The 11,279-nt window shown below is 38.3% G+C and overlaps 1 long non-coding RNA gene across 1 annotated transcript; it reads right to left on the bottom strand.

Moving 5' to 3' along the window:
- Positions 1–1,759: 1,759 nt before the first annotated feature.
- LOC131449264 (uncharacterized) lies at positions 1,760–3,530 on the bottom strand. The gene is made up of 2 exons (XR_009234265.1): positions 2,351–3,530; positions 1,760–2,267 (listed from the first exon to the last, which is right to left on the bottom strand). It is a non-coding gene; the product is annotated as an uncharacterized LOC131449264 (long non-coding RNA).
- Between the last annotated feature and the right edge of the window lie 7,749 nt (positions 3,531–11,279).

The following is an 11,279-nucleotide window of genomic DNA, read 5'->3' as shown; positions in this document are numbered from 1 at the left end:
GTATAGTATGGCCAGAGTGTGTATAATGTCTATTTGACCAAATGTAGATATCATGAATTAGAATGATAAATATATAAGAGTTACTTTATTCATCTTCAAACGGAAATTTAAATGTCTGTCAGCTCATCTTTTGACTAGTGTAAAGCCTGATGACTGTAGGTGCACAATATCTCCTGTACCTCCGAGTCCTTCAGTGGAGAGAGAGGAGCCTGTTTCTTTGGTCCATCAAGGTGTTAAGTGGTTGATCCGTGTTGTTCAGGATGGCCTCCATCGTCTTCATTGTGTTTCTCTCCACCACATTCCCCCGAATCCATCATGGCTCCAATTACAGAGCCAGCCTTCAAATAGTATTATCTCCAAGAGCAATGTACCAATGATACATTGCTCTTGGGTTTTTATCTGTGGCGATGTGAACATTGACTTACTCAACCCGAAACGAAATACGATGATTGATGACTTCATTAATATGATGTATACGATGGGCCTACAACCCCTCATCACACGTCCAAGCAGGTTCACGACCCACAGTGCGACCCTAATTGATAATATTTTCACAAATATCATAGGGACAGGCATAACAAGAGGACTACTGATAAATGACATAAGCGACCACCTGCCAAACTTTGCTATCTATGACTGGAAGCACACTGTTACACAGACACCGAATAGAAATATATACAGAAGGGTCAGGACTGAAAAAGGGATGCTTACACTGAAAAACGAACTAATGAGGCAGGACTGGAACGAGGTCTACAAAGAAACAGATGTAAATGATGCTTATGATTCCTTTTTGCAAATATTTAACACGTTGTATAATAGACACTGTCCTGTAATGAAAAGACACACAAATCAGAAAAAGGAGGGGAAACCATGGTTAACAAAAACGTTGGTAAATGCCTGCAAGAAGAAAAACACCCTGTACAGACAGTACATGAGATTAAGGACAGAACATTCAGAAACGAGATACAAACAATACAGGAACAAACTAAACAGCATCCTAAAGGACTGCAAAAAAGAATACTACAGTAATCTGCTGGCAGAAAACATGAGCTATACTAAAAAACTATGGAACATTCTAAATGATGTGATCAAAAACAAAAACATAAAACCTAGCTATCCTCTCTACTTCAAGGACAATAACACTAAGGAAGATAACAAAGAAATCATAGCAGAAAGATTTAATGAATTTTTCGTCAATGTGGGGCCGAACTTGGCAAAGGACATTCCTGACTCACTCCTTCACTGGGACCACTTTGATAAGGACAGAGACAGAAACCTAAGCACAATGTTTCTCACCCCAGTGACGGACAGAGAGATTACACACCTGGTCAACAAATGTGTAGCAATAACATCCACAGATGTTGATGACCTCGACATGAAGCTAATCAAGAAAGTAATAGTTGAAATCGCTTCACCCTTAACACACATCTGCAACCTGTCATTTCAAACAGGGACATTTCCCACCAAAATGAAAGTGGCGAAAGTAGTGCCATTGTTTAAGAAAGGTGACATACATGAATTTACTAATTACAGACCAGTCTCAATACTACCACAACTGTCAAAAACTCTGGAGAAACTATTTAACGATAGGCTAGACAACTTCATTAACAAACACAATCTGCTATATGATAGCCAATATGGATTCAGAAGAAACGCTAGCTTTAACTGAGTCTGTGGAAACCATTACTGACACCATTGATCAAAAACTACATTCCATAGGAATATTCATAGACCTGAAAAAGGCATTTGACACCATCAATTCAATTCAATTCAATTTTATTTGTATAGCGCCAAATCATAACATACATTATCTCAAGGCACTGTACATAGACAACATCAAAGAGAGCAGAGAACCCCAATAGTTCACACAATGAGCAAACACTAGGCATCAGTGGAGAGAAAAAACTCCCTCTTAACAGGAAGAAATCTCTGACAGAACCAGGCTCAGAGATGTGCGGTCATCTGCCTCGACCGGTTGGGGTGAAAGGAAAAATGGGGGACAGTGGAGAGGTGGGGGACAGAAAATGGGGGGAGAGAAAGGACAAGAGGGAGATGAGGGAGAGACAGAAGAGAGAGAGGGAGACCAGCAGCAGATACACAACAACTGTATCAGGTTACAAGTTTATACAGTTACTGATATCGACTTTTTAATTACAAAATAATAATAATAGTGACGATGAGCGTAGCCTCGGAAACTGGATCTTGATCCTGCAACCTGCATGATGAGAATACAGAGAGAGAGAGAGGGAAGGAAGGAAAGACACAAACTAGGGAGAGAAAGAGACAAGGTTAATGACATATAAAAAGTCATAATCAAATGCTGAGTGTGAGAGAGTGAATGTGCGTGTACCACAGGAAAATCCCCCAGCAGTTTAGTTCTATAGCAGCATAACTAAGAGATGGTCCAGGTTTCCCTGAACCTGCTCTAACTATAAGCTTTATCAAAAAGGAAAGTTTTAAGTCTAACTTTAAATACAGAGAGAGTGTCCGCCTCCCGAACTATCATTGGAAGCTGGTTCCACAGGAGAGGAGCCTGGTAGCTAAAGGCTCTGCCTCCCATTCTACTCTTACAGACTCTGGGAACCACAAGTAAACCTGTATTTTGTGACCTAAGTGGTCTATTAGGATGATAGGGTAAGACTAGGTCTTTCAGGTATGAAGGGGCCTGACCATTAAGTGCTTTGTACGTGAGGAGGAGGATTTTAAATTTAATTCTAAACTGTATGGGGAGCCAGTGTAGAGAAGCTAACACTGGAGTTATATGGTCTCTCTTTCTAGTTCATCAACCATGATATTTTGATAGCTAAACTGGAGAGATATGGTATAAGAGTCATAGCACTGGAATGGGTCAAGAGTTATCTTCACAACAGATCTCAATATGTTAAGATGGGAGATTGCACATCGACTTGGTTGGACATAATTTGTGGGGTCCCACAAGGATCAGTGCTGGGCCCCAAACTGTTTATACTATACATTAATGACATATGCAAGGTATCCAATATTCTGAAATTGACATTATTTGCAGATGATACTAATATTTTCTGTTCGGGGGAAGACCAAAACCAGCTAGTGGAAACAGTCAATAATGAAATGGCCAAGCTACATGTGTGGTTTAATATAAATAAACTATCACTAAATTTAGGGAAAACTAAATATATGCTGTATGGGAAAAAAGGCTGTAAGACTAGTATTAACATACAAGTTAATGGAGTGGACATTGAACGGGTTAGTGAGTATAAAGTGCTGGGAGTGATTTTTGATGACATGTTAAGTTGGAAGCCACACACCAAGCTGTTAAAAGGCAAGCTGGCCAGGAGTGTGTCCATACTTTGGAGGGCACAAAAACTATTAAACCAGAAGGCACTGTACTTGTTGTACTGCGCACTAGTCTCTCCACACCTGCAATACTGCGCAGAGGTCTGGGGACACACTTACAAAACCACTACCACTACCCCACTAGCCCCTGTTTATACTACAAAAAAGAGCCTTGAGAATCCTACATTATGCCAGTTACAGAGAACATACAAATCAACTATTTACCAAATCAAAAATACTCAAATTATATGACTTAAAAAAATACCGCACAGTACAGATGATTTATAGGGCTGCCAACAAAAACCTCTCTCACAATCTACAGACATTATTCCTGACCAGAGGGGAGGGACACAATCTAAGAGGGAACATGATGTTCAGGCAGAGAAGGGTAAGAACTACATTAAAATCCTTTACCATGTCGGTCACGGGGGTCAGACAGTGGAATAATCTGGACGAGGAGATGAAAAAAATCAGCAAAAAAAAAAAAATGTCAGAGTTGACTGTCTAGAGCTAGACCATATCTCTGAGTGCTATCGGATGCTGAAACATGTTTTCTTTGTCAAAATGTCATGAAAAAAAAAAAGAAAAAAAAGAAAAAAAGAGAGGAAACGAAATGTATGATGATAATGGGGGCGGGACTAGTTAAGCTTTGCTTCTCCCGCATTCCCTTTCGGTTATGTATATTGTGTGAACTGCACTGTTATGTGATGAGTGATCTAAATGTCATGACCGAAATAAATAAATAAATAATAAATAAATAAATAAGATATTAAAGAACGCTTCATTTGGTATTACTTCATTTAGTGCAAATGAACAGCTTTCGGTGGCAATATTTGGTATGCTCAAAAAAAACATATTAAGACATATTAAGACTCACATTCAACCCCTGTGACTGTTTTCCCAATAGTTGTATCGTAGTGGATTTCATGAAATGACAGTATATTAATAGTCAAGAAATGGTTGTAGAAGAACACAGTGTGGATGCACACTATCATATAAAGTCCTTGTATCCATTCTCTTCCACTTATCCCTGTTTGGGTCACAGGGAAAACATGCGAGCTCCACACAGAAAGATCCCAGGGGAATCTAATCTCCATCTTGCTGTGAGGCAACAGTGGTAACCACCAAACCACCATGTTGGTGTTTTATGCCATATGGCCAAAATCACAAATAACATTGGTTTCATGGGGCTTTATAATCTGTACAGTATGTGACACGCTCTGTCCTTAGGAACCAAAGTGTCATTTTCTGCAAACTTAACTTTTGGATGGAAATCATATACAATCATGTTAGCATGTACACTAATCATCCACTAATAAAGGGAGTATAGTGAGAGTAAGGCAGTGATGGACAATTTTAGCATTTTTAAATACGCCTCTTTCTTCTGTACAATGGTGCTGGTAGCAGAGAAGCATGATAGATGGTTTAGAATTTCTGACTGAGACAACTGCAGCCTCTTTATATGCTGTAGCAACCGATAACGTGATAACGGCCAATAACGTAATCATTTAAATGTAATAAAACCAATAACGTAATAAATTGCCAATAATGTAATAAAGTTGTTAAGCCAATAACGTAATAACTTATTACGTTATTGGCCTTGCATTAAAAAAAATCATTTGATAATGTAATAAAATTAGCCTTAATATTGCATCTTGCAACAGATGCTTAAATATCTGACCTTGTAGATACCCCTCCACCCTCAAACCCCCCTCCACAGGAGGCCTAAAGGAGCAATTAAGAGTCCATTTGGATTTCTATGTCACTCTTAGAGTTTCCAACTCTGTGACCATACAGACGGGGTAGTGCGCTGCAGTTTTCAGTATGGTATTGCAATTCACCGCCAGAACACTAGGGGCTGCGGGAATGAGTCGTTAACTGACTAATGACAGCACCGCGGTCTCCATTGGTCTCAGTTGCCTCGACTGATGACGACATTTTTTGGAGGCACACGTCGGGCTACAGAGAGCACTTTGCCAGTATCATAAACAAAGATTATTGGTGTGCATGTGAATGTTCTCAGTGTTGGTATCAAATAAGATATGCTGTGATCACAAGTCATACATACCAGGACTTGCACGGCTCCCACTCCACCAGTTGCAATTTTTGTCCCTATTCAGTTCAAATCTTTGGCTATACCTCCGTCTTGAATACTCTTTCAGGATTATTACACAGATTACATAAAGACTATCAGCACTTTATGACTGTAGATTCTCTAACATGAGAGTTCTAGGAAACGTCAGCATGTGAATGACTCTGTGTGGGATTATTGAACCTTTAAAACTTTGCATTAGGCAACCCTCTTCACAGGGTAGAACTCTTTGCTCCCTGATACTGTATGTGGGCATTCTGAAAGGGAAGATATGTAGTTATTCTGGTACAGAGCTTGCATGCATCATTGGTAAATGACTGTAATCAATGGACTATAGAGATGGATGAGAGGATAAATATATGGGCAGTCATCAGTGCTCAAATGAATCAAAATCAATTCAAATGACTGTTTCATAGAAGAGTAGAGCACTTCACAGCAGAGACTAGGGTATTTTTGTCTTTGAAAACCAAGATCACACCAAAATCATGTGTCAGTAGACGTGTCTGTTTACAAAGAATGGACACACTTACTGTATGAATTAAGGGAAATGTGTAGCAATGAGACCAGTGGGGAAAATAAAAGATCACAGTCTCATTCACTGTCAGCTTATGCTCTTACTTAAGAACATCTAAACTGAGACTGAGTGATGACCAAGACTGGACAATGCAATTCCCACACTACAGGACATATTTAAAATGAAAGGTGGAGCATTCAAACTATAAGCACATTCATTTAGAGTGGCAACAATTAATCAACTATTGATCAACTACTACATTAATCAAGTGTTCATTTATTTCATTAGGATTTTATCCTCTCGGGTCGGTGTGAATACGTTTTACTCCTCTATGACTGTGTGCTGACTGGACTCTCTAAAAGTATTATGGACAAAAATATCTGATTACTTCATTGTGGTATACTTAAATTATATATACAGTATATATTTTTTTTAAAACCATATTCAGACAATTATGGATTGACATTACAACACACCTTTCCTTTTCCGTTTCAGCACTGCACTGGGAGCAGGACAGCCTTCTTTCACAATGTCATCTATTACTGGAAAAGATATAAAATATGTGATCATGATTAAATAATGTGCTGACTATTACATCAATGTGAATAACATAAACAATAAAATCTATCAGTTTAGAATTGGAGGCTGCTCTTGATGTGTCAAAAGGTATTTAAATGTTGTAAAGCTCCTGTGGTTTTCTATTGCATCAGAGATGCCTGGCAATGTAAGAATACAAGTTCACCATGAAAGCTCATAACATGCTCTTCTTTCGGGATGAATGGCAGCACACAGTGAACATTGTGGGTAAGTTGTACCCTTAAGGATGACCTGGCTTCAGCGTGCTATTACAAACATATCTAGCTGCTGAAGTACTGAATGACTTCTACAACCCTTTCGGACTTGATAAAGTGGATGATTTACAGCACTACACTTGTACTTCATATTTAACATTTAACTGTAACATCCTCCACATCCACATTAATAACGTGAAATACTTAAATCAACTCCTGAAAGTGTCTATGTACCTGAAGCACCGGAAGCCATATGAACACCCAGAGACAATCAGGGCTCTACTTTTGCCTGGCGCAATGTGGTGCACAGCAAAACGCAGCACAGTGCTGTAAACGTCTGTGCTCCATGCTTTATGGACTATGCACTGTAGAGCATCAAATCAGGGCCCTACACAGGAAATTTGTCAGAGTAAATTTTACTCAAATTGAAGAAAATTTTACTCTAAAAAAGATAACATTTGATCCCAGTCTAAATAGAGTAAAAATTACTCCCAAAGAGTGAATTTTACAGAGTAGTTTTTACTCTAACTAGTGTCCATAGTTTACTCTACATGATGATAATTTACTCCATGTTGTATAAAATTAAACTTCCTCAACGTGGTGATGTATTTTACTCTATACTGAATAATATTTCACTCAAAATAGAATTAGAATTCACTACAGAAAGAATTATATTCTACTCCATACCGATTCATATTCTGCTCTTCACCAGATTGTATTCTTCTCCATACACAATAGTATGATACTCTTATTAGAATAATGTCACTCAAAATAGAATTCCATTTCACTCAAATATGATTGTATTCAACACTATATAGTTTAATATTATCTAACCGTTTTCTTCTCAATACGAAATTGTATGTTACTCCATTCAGAAATGCATATCACTTGTCTGGAGTGACATTTGTGAAGTTTCTCTGAACACAATAAATCAGAAACAATTAAGCAAAGCACCTTAGCACATTTAATAATCACAAAATCAAAACATGTTTGCATTACACTAACTAATGCAACAGATAAAAACATTGCAAGATATTTAAAAAAACACATCCACCATGTTACCAGTCAATTCCAGCAGATTTGTTTGAAGAAGCACCACGTCATACCATCAGAAATCAAAATTGTGGCCTGTTCAACAACAAATAGAATCCATATGTTCAAATAAAATACAATGAAACTACATAAAACATGCAAAAGAAGACAGAAAAAAGCCAATGGACCCTATTGACACAACAGCCATATTCCCTTGATGTGATGCTAAGAGTGGGAAGCTCATTGTTATTATGCACCATATTTCACAGAAAATGGTATGGAACAATGAACAAATTTGAATTATCACTACCATATGATGTCTGTATGTCAAGTGCTTTATGACAAAAAAGCTCTTTGACATCAACTACATGAGGTCCAACTTTTGTGCACACAACTTTAAAAGCATTAAAATGCTCATCGAGACATATTGTTTGTAAGGAAATAGTTACCAAAAGCAATTTCTCATCTTTGACAACAACATGGTGGATTCGCTGAAAAACTGGCATCTCACAATGAACTCTCACACAAACAACTAAACCTGGACAATACACAGTTCCATTGTGTTTGGCCCATTTCACATTTAATACCTTGGTGTCAACAGGTAACTGAAGCATCTCTGCCATCTCATAGCCCCATTCCATCACTTGTAAAGACAACATTTTACCAGGGCCTGTTGTCACTCTGCTGGGGTCAAATGTCTGCCACTTGTATGCCATTTGTGTTTGGTGTTTCCTTGCCAATGTTTTAGTTATAATTTTGAAGCTGTTAACTCGTTTTTTTTAAAGAAATTATGTTTCGCTTCATAGCGCATACACCAGGTATGCAAAAGAGGTCTGATTTGATACAAATGTTTGAATAACCTGTGGTGTTCTGCGATCAAGTGTTTCAAAAAAATTGTAATACCTTTTGATAAAATTGGGGAAAATAAACTCCAGGATTGAATGGCATTCAACCCCAAGTCATTTCTGTCCTGTTCCAACTTCACTTCAGGTGGTTTGTTGGCTTGCTCAACATAGCCATAGTTAAAATTCTTTATTCTTGTGTGTATTTCCTCCAGTGTTGTGTAGTTTTCTATCAAGTGATGTAAAAGCAGCTTCATTTCATATTGTGCCACCCCTTCCAAGATATCGTGCATAATATCAACAGAGAAATTATCACAAGTATTGAAATACTGCAAGGAATTCAGAATGCAAGACCGTTTAACACCCATCACATAGGGAAGCCTGGGATTTGTCTCCATTTGTTGGCAGTGTTCCTCATGAAGTGCTCGAGTTCGCAAAACTATCTTAGGTGAATCTTCATCAAATTCTGTCTGAAAGTCCTCTTTCTCAGCAAGACAAAAGTGGCAACAATATCTGGCACTGAATGACTCAACAAAACCAAACAAACAGTGAAGACCAAGGTTGTCACCTGTAACTTGAACAATAGTTCCATACACTGGCTGATCATAAAGGGGAAGCTTAATGCCATCCCTCTCCAGTATTTTAATATCCTGCACAATCGGATCTAGTGTTTTAGAAAAGCCATATGTTTTGATATCTTGGGCATGAACTAAAGCCACCTAATGAATATTGCTTAAACTTGAATTGTATTTTGGAGAAAAATTCCGCAAGGTGAAATAGACTGCACCTACTTTATATATTCCCCGTTTGGATCCTAAAGGATTTGAAGTTTCAAAATCATCATAGAAAATCTGAATCTGAAAGGCATTTTTGTGTTTTGAAAACAGTGGATGACTTTTGAAAAGTTCCCCATCACACAAGTCCTTGAGAACATCTTCCCCTGGACTGGAATCAGCCTGCACCATCTCCTTTATATTAGGGTGACTGTAAATGAACTGTAGTGTTTTCAAAATTGGAATGTACATACATTTATTAGTAACCACCACTTGATCATAGCCTCCACTAGTCCGATTGCGCAGGGTATCAAATCTTGTACCAAGAACATATTCAACTGGGTCCACACTTCCCCACTTCATTTTGAAATACTTAGTTCTCTGAGTTCAACACACAAAAAGGATTTTCCATTTTTTCAAAACACTCATGGATTTTACACTCAATTTCACTTTTGTTGGGCTCTTGTAATGACAGACACTTCTTCACAGATTCTTGTGCTTAATTGTAGACATCATCAACAATCTCTTCCATTGAAGTCACCAAAGAGTTAATGACCGTTTCAGCTACACCTGCCTCTTTAAGTTCAGCTACTGTTGTAGCACAGCTGTCTACAAGATTCTTACTGACAAGAAGGGGGTAAGAAGGGGGAATTGCTGATGGCAAATCCTCTAAATGACTTGATATTACATCTTCAGTTGTAGAGGGGCCTTCGCCAGAGGTCAGAACCAGGATCAGAACAATGATCATTATTTGCTGTATTAAGGTGCTTTTGAAAACCAGAGAATGTTCCATAAACCTGAAAACAACCAGCTTGACCACACTTAAGACGAAGAGTCTTTCCTGAGCAAAGACCATGAACCAACTTCAAGTGCTTTATGAGGGAATTAACATCCACCTGGTGACATCTGCAGAGAAAACACAACATCTCATCTCAGCTCAGTGCAGCATCCGAGCCCTCACTTCAGAAACCCTGGGACTCACTTTAGTGGTAGCAACATCTATTTCATAGATGGTGGTTTCCAAAAAGTTGTACACATTTGCCAGATCGTGGTTATATGACGTACCAAAGACAAAATGAGCTTTGAAAAGCTCATCAAAACAGGCGAGAGAGTCCGGTGACTTGCATGGTATGGCATGTTTGTCAATGATGAAGTACTTGCGTATCAAGTTTTTCTGGGTTCCCACAGCCAGTAGATACGGTTGACGGCTTTCTGTGATGCTGTCTAGATGCCCTTGGATGCTGGTCCCGTTCTGTGACATGAGAACTTGATTTAGTTTATTAAGAGGAGTAGCAGTTCACTAACTGAAAAAACTGTAGACTATATTGGCGGTGATTCGCTGAACATCATACGTTGGGTGCACATTTAGACACAGGATCCAGGCAGCCTTCCAAGTTCCAATATTTTATTTGTAAACAGGTGATGAGGGGTAATGGTGGATGATTTTGTCTATGAAAATGATAAAGGAAATATTACAATATAGAAAGTATCAAATATACAATAAGAAATTAAGTTGTCCTAGACTTACATCAGTAATGCATCCACTCTTACTTTCCTCTCTTAGGCAGAGGGTTAAACACAGGAATCTAATGTAATGAAACACAAACAATAAGTAAATCTTCAAACAAAATGTGGTATCAACCAAATGAATCAGTAAATGAGTGAATGTCTATAAAACTCACAGCAGTTTTCCTTTGTTCTCCTGGATTTGTTTGGAGGGAAGAAAAGGGGGGTCAAAGGGAGGAAGGGGCGGGTTATTGTCACAACCGAACAAGGACTTGAACCCAATAGCACGACTCAGAGACAACTTCCAAAAATATTCCAATTTATTGGACAAAGTAACAAATAAAAATCACTCTCAAAAGGAGGAAAAGTATCAACAGAAAATCACTCTATCGAGGAATCACTAGATAAGCAAAA

Source organism: Solea solea (genome assembly GCF_958295425.1).
Source record: "Solea solea chromosome 17 unlocalized genomic scaffold, fSolSol10.1 SUPER_17_unloc_1, whole genome shotgun sequence".
NCBI classification, from domain to species: Eukaryota; Metazoa; Chordata; class Actinopteri; order Pleuronectiformes; family Soleidae; genus Solea; species Solea solea.
Note: the sequence above shows the minus strand (reverse complement) of the source record. Positions and strands in the feature narration are given on the sequence as shown.